The sequence below is a fragment of the Canis lupus genome, chromosome 10 (assembly GCF_003254725.2).
Source record: "Canis lupus dingo isolate Sandy chromosome 10, ASM325472v2, whole genome shotgun sequence".
Classification (NCBI taxonomy): Eukaryota; Metazoa; Chordata; class Mammalia; order Carnivora; family Canidae; genus Canis; species Canis lupus.
Window position 1 is genome coordinate 8,548,416 of NC_064252.1, and position 19,899 is coordinate 8,568,314.

Consider the following 19,899-nt stretch of genomic DNA (forward strand, 5'->3'; position numbering starts at 1 on the left):
ATCCCCACCCCTCCCCCGCACTCAGCCCCGCCCCTCCACATGCTCGCTCCCGCCCTTCCCCCCCGCCGCAGACTCAGCCCCGCCCCCTCCCGCACGCGCTCGCCCCGCCCCTTCCCTGCAGACTCATCCCACCCCTCCCCGCACTCAGCCCCGCCCCCTCCACGAGCTCATCCCACCCCTCCCCCGCACTCAGCCCCGCCCCCTCCACGCGCTCAGCCCCGCCCCTCCCCCGCACTCAGCCCCGCCCCCTCCACATGCTCGCTCCCGCCCTTCCCCCCGGCCGCAGACTCAGCCCCGCCCCCTCCCGCACGCGCTCGCCCCGCCCCTTCCCTGCAGACTCAGCCCCGCCCCCTCCACATGCTCGCTCCCGCCGCAGACTCAGCCCCGCCCCCTCCCGCACGCGCTCGCCCCGCCCCCTCCACGAGCTCATCCCCACCCCTCCCCCGCACTCAGCCCCGCCCCCTCCACATGCTCGCTCCCGCCTCTTCCCCCTTCCGCCGCACTCAGCCCCGCCCCCTCCCGCACGCGCTCGCCCCGCCCCTTCCCGCACGCGCTCGCCCCGCCCCTCCCCTGCAGACTCAGCCCCACCCTCCTCCGCACTCAGCCCCGCCCCCTCCACGAGCTCATCCCACCCCTCCCCGCACTCAGCCCCGCCCCCTCCCGCACGCGCTCGCCCCGCCCCTCCCACTCCACCGCGCCCCTCCCGCACAATCTTCCCCGCCCCGCCCCCCACAGTCTCCCCCCCTCCCCGCCCCTCATACCCAGCCCTGCCTCCTCCCTCCGCACACTCCTCCCCGGCTCCCCCGCACACTGGGCCCCGCCTTCTCCCTCCCCCGCCCACACACATCCGCCCACACTCCCCGCCCCGTCACGCGTGCACCCCTGCCCCTCGCCCTCGCCCCCGCCCTCCCCCCCGCACCTCTCCCTCACCGCGTTCAGCGCTCGGCCCCAGCCCGCGCCCGGCGTCGGCCCCTCGCGCCGCGATCGTGGGAACCGGGCGGGCCCCCCGCGGCCCGTCCCCCGCGGGCATCCGTCTCCCGGCGGCCGCCCCGACTTCCAAGGCGGCCTGGCAGCCGGGGGTGCCCCCCTCGGGGCCGCGGGAAGCTTGCGGTGGACGCGTGTTCCTGGTGCCTGACCCTCTGCTCCAGCAAATGAGTCTCCCCTGGAGCTTAAGCCATATTTCCTTCCTCCTTCCTTCCTCCAGGTCGGACACCCCTCATTGACAGGCTCTAATCCTCGGATCGGAACTCCTTCTGCCTGGAAGATTTGGCCGGCTTTTCCTTTGCTCTCGGCGTTCCTGAAAAGCCAATTCGTTCTGAGCCGCCCTGACGGCGGGGCTGGGGGAGGAGGGCCGCGTCCAACCTCGGGCACCACCTGGGTGGTCGCCTACCGTGAGTCCCGGACGGCTATTATTCTCCCCGACTTTATAAAGGCCGTTTTGCATAGAATGGTTAAGGAAGCTTAAGTCGTTTATCTTGGCATTGATCTTGCAGGGATATAATGACGAGTTTATATTTATTTATGAGATTTTTTGAGAGCAAGGGGTGTGTTACTCAGTTCCATGGCTCAGATCCTAGCACGGGGCCTGGCAAATAAACAGCTGTGCATTCAATTAGGTTGCATTCAACTGAACCAGCTTTTTGCGTGAAGCTTTCCAAACACCATCAGAGACACTTAAAACGTCAATATAAAGAAGAGAAAAAAGGAAGGGAGAAAGGCAGGAGGGGGGCAGGGACTCGCACAATAATTTCAGATCCTTTGAAAAAAAAAAAAAAACAAGTTGGGGTTAGATCTCCAAAGCTAAACCCAGGTCCTACACAACTAAGTGAAAACACAGAAGCTCTAAAACCTCATTAAGTACCTCACATTCATTTTGTTTCCCAAGCCAACCATGCCCACCCTCCTCAATAGGTAACATTCTCTGGCTGTGCATTGTCTTTATTGCCTTTCTGACCCACCTTCAGACTACATGTAAGTGCTGAGCTGAGAGGACAAGGCTATGATAGACACAGATTGTTCAAATCTAGAAAATGGTAACTACTTTTTCTTCTTCTTTTTCTTTTCTTTTCTTTTCTTTCTTTCTTTCTTTCTTTCTTTCTTTCTTTCTTTCTTTCTTTCTTTCTTTCTTTCTTTCTCCTCCTCCTCCTTCTCCTTCTCCTCCTTCTCCTTCTCCTTCTCCTTCTCCTTCTTCTTTCTCCTTCCAGTTCCTGGGCTTTTATCCCACTTAAAGAAAGTGCAAAGGGTAACATAACCAGATTAGCTTTTTACAAAAAATGATAGCAGTGTGGAGACAGTCTGCACCTAAGAGCAGAAGAACCCTCTGCTGGAGCTTTAACGAACATAATATAGCCTCCTACTAGTGTTCACAAGATCAATTTTTTTCATTCAACGATAAATTTGGGGCAACCCGGGTGGCTCAGCGGTTTAGCACCGCCTTCGGCCCAGGGCGTCATCCTGGAGACCAGGGATGAGTCCCATGTCACGCTCCCTGCATGGAGCCTGCTTCTCCCTCTGCCTGTGTCTCTGCCTCTCTCTCTCTCTTTCTGTCTCTCTCCCTCTCTCTGTGTGTGTCTCTCATGAATAAATAAATAATAATAAAATCTTAAAAATTTTTTTGAGATACAGCCATTTTGAGATATATCAGTCTTTATTTTAACTGCTATACAGTATTCCATTAAATGGATAGATCAGAATTTATTTATTCATCTTCCCATATGGACATGCAGAGAACCTTGTTTTCTATTAAAAAGCGATGTAGAGATGTTCCTTGAACTCATGATCTCCTTCTTTGCTCATGAGAGAGTCTCTCTTACTTTTGTCCCTAGAAACAAAATTGCTGGGTTGTGGGGTTATAGATCTTCACCTTTAGTAGATTTGCCGAATTGTCTTTCAAACTGGTTATAATGGTCTGTGCTCGTGTAGGTGTATCAGACACCTATTTCACACACCTTCAACAAAACTTGGTATTATCAGGCTTTTCCGTGTCCCCACCCAACAATCTCTTAGACATGAAATGGAATGTCTTTTTTTTTTTTAATTTATTTATGATAGTCATACAGAGAGAGAGAGAGAGAGAGAGAGAGGCAGGGACATAGGCAGAGGGAGAAGCAGGCTCCATGCACCGGGAGCCGACGTGGGACTCGATCCCGGGTCTCCAGGATCACGCCCTGGGCCAAAGGCAGGCGCCAAACCGCTGCGCCACCCAGGGATCCCTGGAATGTCTTTTAATTTACATTTCCCTTAGTACTCATTCAGGTCGTTCAAAATTATCTAAAACAGCATTGTCCACATTGTCCAAGAGACCTTTCTGTAATGGTGGAAATGTTCTCCCTTTCATGAGCTTCTCTCCAATTTTTGTTAGTTCCCTAAACGACATCAGTTTGCCTACAAAGGAAATGTGTTCATGTCAACCCAAGAGCTTTAAAATATGACAAAAGTTTACATTACTTACAGCTTGTTGCCTATGGGCCACACCAGATTATAAGCTTGCCAATCAAGGGTACTTCACGTAGCCCTGCTCTGTATTTCAACTCCATTTCCAGCCCCTCGGTCCTTGCAGGTCTCTGCTAAACATTTCGCTCATCTCTAAACACACCATATGCCAGCTCATCTCTGAGCCTTTGTCCATGCAGCTCTCTGGGGTTGCTATGCCTTTTCTTCCCTCCCCACCAGTCATGCCTCTTTGCTTGTGTGTCTCTCCTACCAGATTGAGCTTCATGAGAACAAAAGAGGATTTTGGTTCATTTCGTTGTTGCATCCTTAATACCTATCGTAGTACAAGCCGAATAGCTGTGAGGCAATACCTGTTTTTTGAATGCATGGAGGAATTAATGATTGAATAAAATGTTCTGGAAAAATAATTGGCCCAAAGCAGAAAAATCTAAAATACAGTATCATAGCTTTAAAAAAATATCCTCTGCCTTAGTCCTGTGGGGATGCTTTGTAAAATACCGTAGACTAGCCAGGCTTATAAACAACAAATATTTATTTCTCACCATTCTGGAGGCTGGAAAGTTCAAGATCAAGGCACTGGAAGATTCAGTGTTGGGTGAAAGCTCACTTCCTTATAGATGGTGCCTATTTGGTGTGTCATCACATGGTAGATGGGGCAAGGGAGCAGTGGAGGGCCTTTTTAATAAGGTCCCTAATCTAATTCATGAGCAATCCACCTTCATCAACTAATCATCTCCCAAAAGTCCCTTTTATAATGTCATCATGCTGGGCAATAGGTCTCAACATATGAGTTTCAGGAGAACACAGACAGGCAAACTGTAGCCCCCTCCTGTCAACCATAAACTGTAGATATTTTGAAATAGTCACTTCTTACATCGATTTGTATTCTCTTCTACTGATCTTCTCACTTCTTTTGAAGATTAGTTTTGTTCCTATTAGCATAACAAAGAAAATAATCCCTCCCTCCAACCTATCAGTTAGGAATCATTCAGTCTCCAAGAAACAAAGAAACAAAAATAAAACAAACAAAACCTAATGACCAAATATTTTTTTCCAAGTTACAAGAAGCATAAGGGTACTGGCACAGATTTGGGGGCATCTCTGCTAATTTCTGACTTTTCCTCAGTGTTACAAAGTGGCTGCTGCTCCTGGTACATGCACATTCGATGCAGGAAAGAAGAAGGAAGAGGCAAAGGCACTGTGACCATCCTTTTAGGAGAACTGCAAAGCTGTTCCCGCAACACCTCACCACAGCAGATCTCCTATGATCTCCTGGGCCAGAATTGGGGAAATGACCATTCCTAGCTGCAAAGGAGGTGAGCATCACCTTCACAATTATGAGCCAAAGCCTGCAACCAGACACACTGCCAGCAACACCTGGCAAGTACCATTCCGTTAGTGAGGAGGAAAGGAGGGTACTGGTTACTTAACTAAGCATCTTCCATGAAACATGATCCCGACATTTAAACAGAAAACCAAATGTCTGGTCTAACCTCATGTTCTAGGTGCTTCTATTTCACCTCTCAGAAGGCATAGAGGCCTGAAGGCTTAAAAGATTCCAAGTTGTATAGGACTTAATGGATTTGACCAAGGGCTCTGTTTGCTCTTAATATGAAGGAAAAGTAGGAGCAGGGCAGGAGCAGGGGAGGAATGAAATGGGGATAGTGGGAAAGGAGAATTTTAAAATTAGACTCCATTAGCAAGCTGCCTGTAAACTAGGGCTGCTGTTTCAGATGTCCCTATGGTGACCCACTGCTCACAGAACTGGAAATTCAGCATTTTCCCTCGTAGGATAGCAGACAGTCTACCCAAGTCAGAGAGGAGGACGGCAGTGCTGCAGCGGGGGAGGAGGAACACGGGAATTAACTATCAGGGTTCACCGCCTATCCATCTCTATTTCAAGTGCTGTGGCCAGCTCCCTGAAAACAAAAGATTTGGGTCAGATCCTGGAATAAAGCGATAATTGATGTCAGCTTAATGCACTAAGTGGCAAGAAACCCATGAGAGGAAATCTGTGGACATACTAGACTACACGACGCTATACTATATCCTTTCTGTAGCTTGCCAACAGGATCATGGAGAAAAATGAAATAAGAACACTATTTCTTGATAGTTTCAACAAGATATGGAACCTTCATTGTTGCATATATGACCTATATGCCTAGCGTGAACTTTGTGTCTTTCTAACTATCCAAGTTCTAATCTTCTCTCTGGAATTTACTTGTACAACTCATTTGTTCATTTTTCTTCTAAACAAGTAACTGGGAGGAAGTTCCATTTTTAGTTAAGTTTCCAGCACCATAAGGAAATCAGCTCTTGAGAGTTAGTTTGGAAAATGATGGTGGACACTGTGCTACATGAGTAATGATTTTTAAAATGGTTACATTTGCCCCATATGAATACGTTGATAATTTCTTTTTTCCTTTCCCTTTTTTTTCTTTTTTAATGCTTATTTATTTATTTTAGAGAGAAAGAGAGGGAGTGAAAGTGTAAGCGGGGAGAGGGGCAGAGGGATCTCTCCTTGAGATTCCCTGCGGAGCCCAATGCAGGGCTCCATCCCACAACCCTGAGATCATGCATGACCTAAGCCAAAATCAGGAGTCAGATGCTTCATTAACTGAGCTACACAGCCACCCCTCTCTTTACTTTCAAATGTACTTTAAAATAAGTATATAGACACCTTTTAAAGGAACGCAGCCTATTCTAGTCTCCCTATAACTGATCATCAAAATTGTCCCGCTTGCAATTAAAAATTACTAAGTACTCAAAGGAAGGATGCAAAGAAGTGGGAAAATTTGACTCCTAGTCATGAAAAAAACAGTCAGTGGAAATAAATGATGGAATTGTGTGGCAAGGACTTTAAAACATCATTAGAAATCAGTGAATCAATGGGAATTATCAGCAGAGAACTAGTAACAAAAAATGAAAATTCTAGAACTGAAAACTATAATATGTGTACTGAAAAAGTCAGTAAATGGGCTTAACAGCACATTGGCATCTGGAGATGACCAGTGAATCTGAGTACAGATCAATGGAAATTATTTAAATCCACAGAACAAAAAAGAAAAAACAAAATTTTAAAAATCTAAAAATCTAAAAAATCTAAAAATCTAAAAATGTATTAATTTTTTATTTTAAATTGGATTATTGTTAACATATAAGAGAAAAAAACAGTTTTTAAAAATGAACAGAGCTTCAGAGCATGCTAGCAAAATATCAAGCAGCCCAATATCTGTGTTAGAGTCTCAGAAAAAAAGAGAAAGAACAGGGTAAAGAAAAGTATTTGAAGAAATAATGGCCAAAACTTTTCCAAATTTGGTTTTTCAAAGGCATCAAAACAAGCAAAAAAGTGATCTTCAATCTACAATCCAGGAAGCTCTGCAAACACTAAAGGAGATAAATACAAGGAAAACCACATTTCAGCACATCATTGTCAAATTGCTGAAAACCAAAGACAAAGGAAAATCTTAAAAGCAGCCAGAGGAAAGAAAATAAATCAAATTATTATACAAAGGATGGCTTATCTCTCATCAGAAACAACAGAGACAGGGACGCCTGGGTGGCTCAGGGGTTGGGCGTCTGCCTTCGACTCAGGGTATGATTTTGGGATCCAGAATCGAGTCCTGCATCAGGCTCCCTGCATGGAGACTGCTTCTCCCTCTGCCTGTGTCTCTGCCTCTCTCTGTCTTTCTCTCTCTCTCATGAGTAAATAAAATCATTAAAAAAAAAAAAAAGAAACAACAGAGATATAAATGAGTGTATCTAACTTTTATCTAACTTTTATAATATCGAGGGAGGAGGAAAAGAATGGGAAGGAGGAAGAAATGAGTAATGGTGTGGCAGCCAAACAAAAACAAAACTTCTGGCTGTGCTCAGTGAATTTGAGAGTACTCTGTAGAAGCTGCTTGGTTGCTATAGCTAATTAGAGAATATAAAGGAAGTAACAGGAATGAAGCCCTCCTCTCAAGGAGCTAATAATGTGACTGAATCAGCTGTTAAAAAAAAAGAAAAAGAAAAAGAAAAAAGAAAGAAAAAAGAAAAAGAAAAAATATCTGAGAAAGAAGAGCTAGAAAGGTGAGCTAGAGTGGCTGAGGAAGGCTATGAGGACCAGGTTGGGGAGATGGTAATCTACGTGGAGAATACAGTCAGATGGGGAGAGAAAGGCGCTTAGCAGGGGAAGAGCACCAGCAAAGGTGGCGGAGTGAGCGTGGTACCCTCAGGAATCTGATGAATCGGACATCGATGGAAGTGGATAGTGAGGAGGAGTGCAAAGGCCAGGGATCACGAAGCTGTATTTTCCTCCCTATCTTCCATGATTACCTGTCTGGAGCTGCAGGTAGCCTGGGCTAGGGATTGCATGTTGAGGCTCTCAAGTCAGACTGCCTGGATTAAAATCCTTTCTTCAACACTCATTAGCCAGCTGCTGAAACAAGTTACTTCACCTTTTGCGGTTTTCTCTTTCTTCACTTGTTAATGGATCGTAAAATTGTGTCACAGGGATGTAGTGAAGATTGAATGCAAAGACAGGTGTAGAGCTCTTAGAACAGTGCCCAGAATACAGTCAACATTTGGTCATGTTTGCTATTGTTACGACATCAAGTTCTCGATAAATATTTGTTGACTTACTAGTAGAGGGATTGGTGGTATTAGCTGAAGCAAGAGTGGTTGTCCCAAACAAAAGCTAAAATACACTTAAGCACTAGACAATCAACCCACAAAAACAGAAGCCACATACGAAGTGATCTTGTCACCTCTAAGTCACCAGTCGCATTCAGATGGTGTGAAAGAGATGAGCAAAGCAACAGCATCTCACTGGGGAAGAGAGGTTGAAGACACTGATGTCAAGAGAGAAACTCTTTAAATATGGGAGACCTTAAATCTAACTCGAGTCAAGTCATGTAATTTTTAAACATCACTTGGAAAACAACTATACAAACCTAGATTTATTGCTTACAGTCACCTCTGAGCAAGAAAATAAACGCTTTTCCCTTTGCAAGTGAAGACGTTAAAATGAAAATTGGCCAATTACTATAATTGGATCCTCCAATTACTATGAAAAGTTCCTTTATTTCCTAAAGTCATGACCAATACAGACATAGAAAATTGGCCATTTGTTACTTCATTCCCTTTTGTAGGAGACAAGTATCCCCCTTGAAAGAATACTTTCTAAACTGAGGCTGCATGAGAGAACTCAAAGGACTTTTTAAAACCACCCCTCCCCCCCACCCCCCACAGTGGCAGCATCTACTCACATTCAAGTTCTGTGTTGCTGATAGTTGTGATAGGGCTGAAGCGAGTGTCCTGAAGCTTATTAGCAGGTGTTTCCAGCAAAGAGCTCTAGCTCATGACATCCACCACCACCCAAATGAGAATTTAAACCAGGGTGGAGGACTTACTCAGGTTACCATCATCTTACCAAAGGACGAAGGACGAGCTTGTACTTTTGAGCTCTCATACGTCCAGCCAACTGATACCCATCTACCAATGAGATTTTACCTATTTTTCAAATATATTGCATTCTACAGAGGAATTCCTAGTTGGGAGACCCCAGAATTTGTGGGACTTTCTGGAAATACCACCATTGACTTAAGATGAAAAGTAAATTAAAAAGTGAGGTTCTGAGACCTTTTAAAAAATATTTTATTTATTTATTCATGAGAGATACAGAGAGAGAGGCAGAGACACAGGCAGAGGGAGAAGCCGGCTCCATGCAGGGAGCCCAATGTGAGACTTGATCCCAGATCTCCAGGATCATGCCCTGGGCCAAAGGCAGGCACCAAACTGCCAAGCCACCCAGGCCTCTTGGTTCTGGGACTTCATAAAGTCTGGAGTGAATAAAAAATTTGGGTTCTAACAGTTTAACTTACTTCCCTCTCATCTTATGAACGAGCATGTAAGTCATCCCAAGGTTTCAAGAACTGATCCTATTTCTACACCGTAGGTAAGTCATTGATAAGCTTTATATTGAATCATAGTTTCAACTTATTTGTGGAAATGTTTGGAGATAGAATAAGTGTTCAAAACCAAAATCAAATCACCAATTTCCACAAGACTTTGAAGATAGAAAAGGTGTGTTGTAGAAATGAATATACTTCTCTCCTTGCAGTCCAGTCTAGGGGCAATCTTTTTTTTTTTTTTTCCATTTTTTTAAGATTTTATTTATTCATGAGAGACACACAAAGAGAGGCAGAGACACAGGCAGAGGAAGAAGCAAGTTCCCCGTGGGGACCCAATGTGGGACTCGATCCTAGGACCCCAGGATCACACCCTGAGCTGAAGGCAGACCCTCAACCACTGAGCCACCCAGGTGTCCCAGGCTAGGGGCAATCTATTAGCAATGTCTCTCAAGCTTCTTCCACCAGAACTATGTAAGCTATGTGGAATTTTTATCAGGTACAGGAGAAAGAAAGTGACCGATAAGCAAACCCTTAGAATAGGCATATTGACTTTGGCAGGGGCTACTGCTTTGTTAGCCCTCAAGTTACATAGATTGACCAATTTTGACCCAAAAGCATCCATACGAGCTAGAAAAAAAATGGCTAAAACTATCCAAAGAGATTCTGCTGAAACACTAGCAGAAAAATTCTAAATTATCCACCATCTCATTGAGATGAGCCAGGCTGGTCTGGGCACCGTACCTGTCTCCCCATCCTTTCTTTCATCTTCTTGCCCCGACCACTTAGGACACTTGGCCATCTGACACTTGCTATAGTGTTCCCACTGGAGCCTTTCCTAACAGTGCTGTCCCAGGAATCCCAGCACAACTCTTCTAGGAATCAGGGCATAGAACTCAGCATGAGTGAGGGGAACGTATAGTGGCGCAGTCACCAGGAAACCCAAACAGGCTTCAGCCATCAACTTAACGTCGGAGATGTCAATCGTAGGCTCCACCGTGAATGCTGGTGGGCGTGGAACTTTTATTTTGCCACAAAATGTAATGCCCTCTTGGCATCCAGACTGCCTTATCTTTGGGAGCAGGGTCACAGCCCGTGATTTAGATATGGAAACCCTCATTTATGTCTAAACTCTTCATGCTTTTTTAAATAATTGCTTGAATCTGCCTAACAGCCAGATTCCCAGAGACAAGCTGTAGCAGGATCCCCTCTTCTCTAATGCACGTGCAGTCTTTTCTTTATTTAAGGAGCCTAATCTCTACCTTCTTACACAGGCCAGCCTCTCACTTTCAGTGCTTGTGAAAAACACAGGGTATTTGTCTTTATGTAAAATGATGTCAGGCATCTGAGCCTTTAATGGATTTTGAGCCTCCACAATCCTTGGGCGGTGTGGTGAGGGGGGCGGAAGAAGGAGGGTTGTGTGCTGTGAAATCATGTTTTGAATCCTTCAGGTAAGAATTTTAATGAGAAACAACTGTCAAAGAAGCTCATTTTCTGAATTTGTACCACAATTTTATTTTGAAAAATGAGTTTTTGCTAAAACCGGCCAGCTTTGACCAGAGTGGGGAACGGGGGGGGGGGGGGGGGGGGGGGGGCTGCTTTGAATATCTGAGCAGAACTGAAAAATAAGGGAACACTCTTAAAGAGAAAAGACATGCTCCCTCTCTAGTGAAGAAACAGGAGAACTTTCAGCCACCCCACTAGGCCAGTGTTTTCCCTGCTCTGCAGCACTCTTGTAAATTTGTAAATTTGCCACAGCTCACTTGTAAATTTGCCAGGGTGGCAGGGACACATGACTCTTGGCTGGGAGGCCTGCCAGCTATCAATCAGAAGCCCCCAACTCTCAGGAGGGAGAAGGGGGCGGGTGCCCAGAGACCACCCTGGGTTATATTTATTGGGGGGGCGGAGGCGATACTTGCTGGTCCTGATAGCAACTCCCGCTAGACAGATACAGCCCACGTTGGAATGTCTTGTTGAGAATTCCATCAACTCCCCAGTATCAGACCTCGCACCTTATAAAACAAATCCTTATATTATAACAAAGGTAAGTGCAGCCTTCCCTATCTGGCCCTACATGTCACCTGATCTTTCAGGTTTGTCCATGCCTGAATCCATCTCGCCAGAAACCCCTTGTTTATTCTCAGTAGGCAGAAACCCATAATTCTTACTCATTTTATCGATTTTCCCTCTGTTCACAAATCCCCCTTCATTCCTCCTGGTTCCTGGTTACCTCATTGTCCCTCGGCCTCCAAAGAATCATCTCACACCCGCAAGCCAGACAGATTAATGTCCCTATTTCCCAAGATGTGTGTTTGGTCTGACTCCAGCTGACCACTGGGATTTTGAGCCATGACCCTATCCTGAGGGAAACTCCCTCTCTTTTTATCCTAAATTTATGCATATTCCTGAGCCTCAGTCTGAGCCTGAAGAAAGAGTCTAACTTCCCAAACATTTCTAAGCGGAAACTTAACACTCTCTTATCATCCACAAACCTCCCTTGAACCTTTGAACCCTGAAAGGGAGCGCAGGCCCTCTTAGAAATTTGGAATGATTTACATTGCATTATTAGGGAATTTTAAGTCAATATTTCTTGACCTGGGTGATTCATGCAGTGAGTTGATTGAACTCAGGTATAGACGGGATGAACTGGCCTCCTCTACCCCATTGTCACGCCCACTGAACAGGCCACAGAGGATCTGCCATGACAGAAACTCAGCAAAGGTGGCCAAAAGGTGGGCATAGGGAGTACAGAGACATCAATAAGTATTTTATCCTCTTGAGGAAAGGAGGAGAGAGAGAGACAGAGAAGCAGTTCTAGAAGAGCCTACTACCCTGATTTCTATATTAGATATGCTCTTCCAGCCCTAATGGTTTTATTTGGCTTATTTCTCTAGTTTTTGAAGAAGCAATCAGAATGATATACTTCTTGCTTATAAAAAAAAAAAAAAAAAGTTGTTGGTTTCTACAGTCTTAAAGAATCCAGGATAGTTTTCAGAGAAAAAGTTATATGAACATATCATATGTTAGTTTTATTGACATTTGTGATGCTGCAGAATCATACTCATGTCATGAAATTCACCACACTCATGACTTTTATGCAAAGAAACACCGAGAATGAACAGGTGCAGTGTGTTCATATCCGGAGTATTCACTGTCAAAATACCTGGGGTGCTCTCCCACTTCCCTTTGTTCTCCCCTTCCCTCCTGTTTTCCCTCCTTACAGTCACTGCAACCAACCTTACAGTCATTGTTCAAAACTATGATGGGATTCAACACAATGTTTTGATGTTGTAAATAGATGTTATGTTCTTGGTTTGGTTTTCTCATTCCGTTGGCTGGGGAGCTTAGGATACAGCAGTGAAAGCAATGCAATGACTAGAAATGCTGGTCCCAGGGGTAGAAGGCTAAGGAACAGGTCTTTAGGGGACAAGAAGAGGTGGGAACAAACTGGGTCAGGATCTTCCTTTCTGGAATTCCCTGTACTGATTGACATGAAAGATGGTGGCACATTTGCTCTACTGAGGATGAGCACAGAGCATCAGCATATGCCCGACTGTCTCCACTCGTGGGAGAGAAGAGGTATTTTTTTACAAGACTGGTGTTGACAATGTTATCATTTAATGTAGACGCAGCGAACTATCCATCAAATTTATGTCTGCGCATACCTTTCCTTAAATTCAGGTACCTATTTGCCTTCCTTGCATCTATTTAATAAAGCGGACTTGTCATCTCAAAAAAAAAAAAAAAAAAAACAACCCCACAGATTTTTGAAACTATACATTCAAGGGTCACGTCAGCGGGAAGAGATGAAGCATATGAATTTTTTTCTAATATACTAGACAATGGGGAAAATCAAACTAAGCAGGTTTTGAGTCTTCTTGTTATTTATTTATTTATTTATTTATTTATTTATTTATTTTTAGTCTTCTTGTTTTTAAATGAATTGTCCACTTCATGGCTGGTTGTACTTTCCAAGATGGCTGCAGTGAGGCCGCCCATGACAGCTTCGCTTCTTATGACCTGAGGTTGACACTCCTCCGACAGAGAGGTACAGTGTGTGTCCACTCCTTTCCAACATGAGAGGGCCTGTGACCATGATAGAAGTGACACGGTGTGACTTCTACAGGGAATCCGGTATCTCCCTGATTCTCTTGAAACACTGTTCTTGGAACCTGCCACTGTGCTTTGAAGAAGCCAAGGAGCCACAGAGAGCCGCATGTGGGTGTTGTAGCTGACAACCCGGCTGTGGTCCCACCTGTCAGACGATACCACTCACCAGTTGTGTACATGAAGGAGCCTTCAGATGATTCCAGCTTGCAGTAGTCATCCCCAGCATTTGAGCTATCCCAGCTTACGCTTTGTGGAGCAGTTGCTCCTTGCTGACTCCCACCCAAATTGTAGGTTTGTGAGCAAATAAAAAAGATGATTGTTGTTTTAAGCCACTAAGTCTGGGGTGTTTTCTTATGTACCAATAGATCACTCCAACCCTGAACTTTCCCCTCCCATTGGGAGTTTGCTGTTGGTCCTATAAATATCACACATATAAACATCCACATACAATGAAACCATCTAAGCCAGGATCTTGAGTCCCTAAGATTTAGCCTCAGGAAAAAGTGGAAGTTCCATGTAAAATGAGTACCATGGACTAAGAAAAAAAAAGTGTAAGAACAAATGCAGCTATCATTAATAAAACAGTGATGGTTGCCATTCCTGATTCACCACCCACTGCTTCTGAGTAGAGATGACCTGGGAAATGCTTCTTGACGGAGATTGTTGGTCTCAAAAAAAATCAAAAAGGAATTTCAAGAAAGAAAGATGGATGGGCTAGTAGAAGGTGACACGAGTTAAATCATGGACTTGGAATGAATCTGGTCTTTGTATCACAGAATTCCAGAACCTCAAGATTATATGAGGCCAATTAGACTTGGTCTAAATCACCACTCTCGTTGAATTTCTGAGCCCCATGTGCACTGTACTTGAAAATTTATTGTCTGGTTTCTGCATAAACATCTTTGATGCCATGGGAAGCCCCCTTAACTTCCTAAAAAAGTGGCTACTAGAGCCTTCTTGCTGCAACTTTAACTTTTTGGTTTTATTGTGAAGTTGCATCCTTTGCAGGAGGTTTGGTTCTAAAGCCAACACGAGGCCACAACTACATATGGCCAAAGTCAGTCTTGAAAGTTCCTCCGGAAAGCACCTCAAAAATCATTAGCCTATGATTCCTCAGCCAGTATTCCCTCCAGTGTCAGAACTAATCACTTTGGTTGAGAACCAAAGAAAGTAGTTGGCTCAAATATAAGAGGTATGTGGATTTTTAAAATCCATGTATTTTTCAAGGCTAGGGTTACAGTCGGACTGGGGAGATGTTTATGCTCTGGTACTGAGATGGGAGATTCACACCCTGTCTCCTGCTCATTTGGGGCCACACATATGCCCATTAACTGGGATAGCTGCAGGAGCCAGCACTATTTAGATCATATTATTTCCTTTAAAAATGTGATTATTTTTACAGAGCTCATGTAATTGAACTTCTGTCCATTAAACACGTATATGGGATGATATCACTGGTGAATCATAGTTACCAAAATCTTGTTTATTCATGAGAGACACACACAGAGAGAGGCAGAAACACAGGCAGAGGGAGAAGTAAGCTCCTTGCAGGGAGCCCGATGTGGGACTCGATCCCAGAACCCTGGGATCACGACCTGAGCCAAAGGCAGATGTTCAACCGCTGAGCCACCCAGGTGCCCCTATAGATACCAAAATCTTAAGTCTCTTTTATAATCATGAAATATTTAAAGATGTAGCAAATAAAAAGCAGAGACCCACAAACTCATGACCGCCAGCAATAGATGTTAGCTTGCCTTGTTTACCTCTTCTTTATACACGTTTTTCTTTTCCTAGGTCTCCCCCATAGAGTATTTGTGCACCCATATAAGCATACTGTCAAATTCCTGATTCAACAATTATTCATTGAATTCCTACTGTGGGGGATCCCTGGGTGGCGCAGCGGTTTGGCGCCTGCCTTTGGCCCAGGGCGCGATCCTGGAGACCCGGGATCGAATCCCACATCGGGCTCCCGGTGCATGGAGCCTGCTTCTCCCTCTGCCTGTGTCTCTGCCTCTCTCTCTCTCACTGTGTGCCTATCATAAATAAATAAAAAAAAAAAAAAAAAAAAAAAAAAGAATTCCTACTGTGTTCTATTTGCGGGTCTTAGTTTTGCGACTCAATTGTGTAATGTATCAGTTCAGCCTCACATTATTCACAACTTTGCTTAGAGGGCCTTCATACACAACATTCAGTACAATGAGTGGAATAGGGTTGATGAGAAGCCCAGTGACCCACCATTATGACAACCCTCTCGATTGGCTGAGGCTCATTTCTGTGGTTCTTTGCCTTTGCTGATGCTGTCCCTTCTGCCTAGAATGGCTTCTTACCTCCTTCCATCTGACTTATATTAATTAACCATTTGAGTCTCGGTGGCACCTGCTCCAGGAACACCTCCCCATTATTATTTGCAAAGATAGGTGCCCCCACCTTTGCACATTTCTCTGTCGTAGCACTTGTACTCTTGTAATCATTCTCCTCCTTAAGTCCTTTAGAGGCAAAATGTCCTCATATTTATCTTTATGTTCTTTACTTTTATCAGCATTCCAGAACTTAAAAAGTCCCAATTAATATTAGGTGCTCCAGAATGCTTGCTAAGTAAACATGTAGGATTAAAACAATGGAGTCAAACCTTCTTTCCTCTCCTTAGAGGAAAGCTTCCCACAATACTACCAATTGGTCGTGTCTTCTCACCATGGAGATTTGCTATCCCGAAGGACAACCCATTCCTTGTTTGAACGGTTCTAGATTTCAAAATTCTTTTGTCATATTAAGCCCCAAGGCAGTTTCCTGTACCAACACTATAAGGTCTTGTTATAAATACATTCTTTTTTTCTGAATGTCAAGGAGTCTTTAATGGTACTCACTTGGGTAACTAAATAGTTGTTAATGAATATGTCTTACACATAGTTAACCAGCAGAACTGAAGAAATAATTTCAATGCTCAGAATTGACGCACTTTCTGAGGCATCCCATTAAGGATTTCTACCCCGAATTCTTTCCAGAAGCTAATTGGGGCTGGGAAGACCACAGGGCACAGGTGTTCCATGTTCCATACAGCTCACATTCCTACATAAACATGCCGCTGCTTTCTTGAGCATCTCAGGCTCTTGGGTGGTCTTAGGGCTGTGTTAAAAGGGAAACAAGTTGGACTTTTCTCTCCTTGCTAATCATCCGGGGACCTGGTTAGCATACAACTACACTGTACTCTGGAATCTTTATTTCTTGAGTCCCTGAGTTCACACATGAGGAGAAACCGAAGTGCCTAAACCTGGCCCCAAAACTTGATTGAATAACCAACAACCTGTCAGGAAAATAAAACTGGGAGAAACCAGTAACTTTCCTGCCAAGTTTGATGCCTTCCTATAAACTCTTTTATATATATATATGTGTGTGTGTGTGTTATATATATATATATATATAATGTTGATCGTACTGTTGTTTAGTAAGTGCAAGCCATTGACACTTTCCCCTCAAAATATGGAAGCCAAATGCTTTAAGTTTAGGCTTTGTCCCAGAGTTGATAAAATTTTATAAGAGAGCATTCATTATTCCCTTGGTATAGAATGTCAGTGCTTCTTGTATGCCAGAGACTGTGCTAGTAACTTCACAGGCCGTACCTAATGTAACCCTATAACTATCCTGAAAATAAAATACTATTATTCCCATTTTATGGATGAGGCACCAGAGGCTCAAAAAAAAAAAAAAAATGAAGATACATACCCAGTGTTTCAGAATTACTAAAGCTTCAGAGGCCATTCACATTCATATTGTTCTGAGTTCAAAGCCTGTGTGCTTTATAAAACCAGGCCATGCTCCCCCTCCTTTTCAAAATCAACTTCACTGCATCATCTTCCACTTGGAGTTTAGCTCTGTCTGTACTTCTTCGTCCTGTGTTCCTGCATCACCCCTTTCATCTGCCTGTGGTTGGGGAACATCCTCTCAGGACAAGGTTATAACATCCTTGCTGTATCAACCTTAGCTCATTTTGTTTTAAAATACTGTCACCCTTAAGAATACCTGGGATATAGAAAGATGATGGCAAATGCATGTCTGATAGCTTCTCTTTTTTACCTCCACCTTGAGTTGCCAAGATGGGAAGTGGGGGGTGGGGTGGGAGGAGGTGATCTCTACTTAACAGTGCCCAACAGAAGTGTTTAGTAAGAAAACCAATTTGCTTTAGAGATTTTGAGTCATCTGGACCGACTTTAAATTTTTGAGTCATCGGGGATAGCTTTCAGTACCGTTATGAGCATTTTATTCATATTATCTTGGCTTTTTTTTTTTTCATCTCCAGGCCCCATAACACATTATTTAGTCCAGGGCTCGACCAAATCTGACCCACTGCCTATTTTTGTGAATAGAGTTTTAATGGCACACCAATCAAGCCTGCTCGTTTACAGATCGTCTGTGGCTATTTTCACACTACAAAGCCAGAGTGAAATAATTGCAACGGAGCCTGTATGGCCCACAAAAATCTAAAAATATGTACTTTCTGACCCTTTACAGAAACACTTTGCCAACCCCTGCTTTAGGCAGAGCAACAAAACAAAACAAAACAAAATAAAAGAAAAAGCAAAAAACCAAAAACGTATGGATGTTTCAGTCCAACAATGAATCTCTGTGTCTAGACTAGAATGTGGAGGAATTTGGACTTGGATGGCTGGACTGCATGCAACATCTTTAAAGACACTTGCAACCATGCACTTCAAGGTTTTAAAAAATCAGTGATAGATAGATAGATAGATAGATAGATAGATAGATAGATAGATAGATGGACCAAGATAGCAGATGTGGACTTGGAATACAGTGGTTATGTTAAAAATAGGCCTTTCTGTTTTGCTAATTCCTGCTATGCTGTTGCTCAACTATAGCAAACTATGTATCCAACATGTTAGTGAAATCTCGAATAGTCTCTAAAGACCTTTAAGGCTGAATGCATGGAAGTGAGCCATATCTGATTATATTGACATCAACAAGTACCTGAGAGAAGTCTATCTACATAATTGTACCATTTTGCTTGTCGGGGTTTATAAAATATTATTCATATCTTCAATTAAAACTCCCTCCAGTCATGGAAGCTTGTAATTATGTGAACGTTTTATTAATGTACTGATTGACCATCAACCTTACGCCGACCGCCGCATAGAACAATAGAGGAAATGTGGTCTCCGTCTTGGAAGATGGTGCCACTTGGTTCTTGGACACTCTTCCTTTGCCTCGGGAACTGTTATAATGTTCTGCTTATTTTTTAACCTATTTCCCAGTAATTAAGATGCATGTCTGAAAAAATTATGTACAACGTCAGAGTCCCAAATCCTTGGGATCTAACGCCAACTAGATTCCTTTTTTGCATTTGTGGGAACTTTGGTTTGCATTTTAGTTAGAAAACCCATCCTTTGAAATTACAGTATTTTTAAGTCTTTATTTTAATTCCAGTTAGTTCACTGAAATTACAGTATTTTTAAGCCTCCGAAATTCCCTGCAGATCTTCATTTGGCTCACTGGTTAGTCACCTGGTCTTTTAACTTGGGCCAGACTTTCTCTGAATACAAGAAGGATGATGAAAGTAGATGTTTACAGGCATCTGATCCCTGTATTGCTTAAAATCATCATGTGCAAATATTTTAAAAATATTATCTTGGTATATTTTCAAGCACCTAGCCTAGGAGATATAAAGACTGGATTCAATTGTTTTCTGGTTGAATTAAAAAATCAAAGTATGAGTAAAATAATAGGAAGTGTAAAAACTCCTGTAGGGTGTAGAATGATTTGCAAAGGGAGATAAATATCTAATGATTTGAAAATTGGAAAGAGACCTTACCTTGGAAGGAAAAAAAGACATGATGCCAGAGGAGAAGAGATTTCTTTTCATGTGTGGACACAGGGAACGGACTGTGGGTATGACCCACCAGGAGGTCAGAGCTGTATGCACAGGACGCTCGCAGAGTGCCATTGTGAACTCACTGATAGTGTGTTTCATAATTGTTCTCAAGTTGGCCAATGTATGAATGTTTTCTCTTCTGAGTCAGTAAAGAGCAGAATTTTCAGCACCTATTTATATCGTATTTCCTTTCGTTACCTCATCTATGAGCATCTAATAAAATATTTTTTGTTAGGTACTTAAAAAGTATTTATTGATGAATGACTTCACTGTTTTAATTAGCTCATCAGTTTGTTTTCTGAAAATAAAAAAAAATTGAACTTAGACTTACGGGCAAGAAAATTCTGGGGAGGAAATTTGTAAGTTCTAGAATAGTTTAAAAGAGTATTTATGCAACGGTTCTAGATAAATCCATTACTGTTTATTTCACAGAATAATTTGTCAATAAATCAATTCGCCCAATGACTGCTTTGCCCATTTAATGATTCATAATTTTTTTGACAAGTAATAAAGTAACAGGACTTTGTGCTTTAGTCAGTCTACTCAATATACAGCTTTCTT

General features: G+C 43.3%; 1 long non-coding RNA gene across 1 annotated transcript; it reads left to right on the forward strand.

Annotated features, from left to right (window-relative positions):
* The first annotated feature begins 991 nt into the window (after positions 1 to 991).
* Positions 992 to 13,781, forward strand: LOC112677812 (uncharacterized). The gene is made up of 3 exons (XR_003147203.3): positions 992 to 1,391; positions 4,580 to 4,769; positions 13,271 to 13,781. It is a non-coding gene; the product is annotated as an uncharacterized LOC112677812 (long non-coding RNA).
* Positions 13,782 to 19,899: the final 6,118 nt, after the last annotated feature.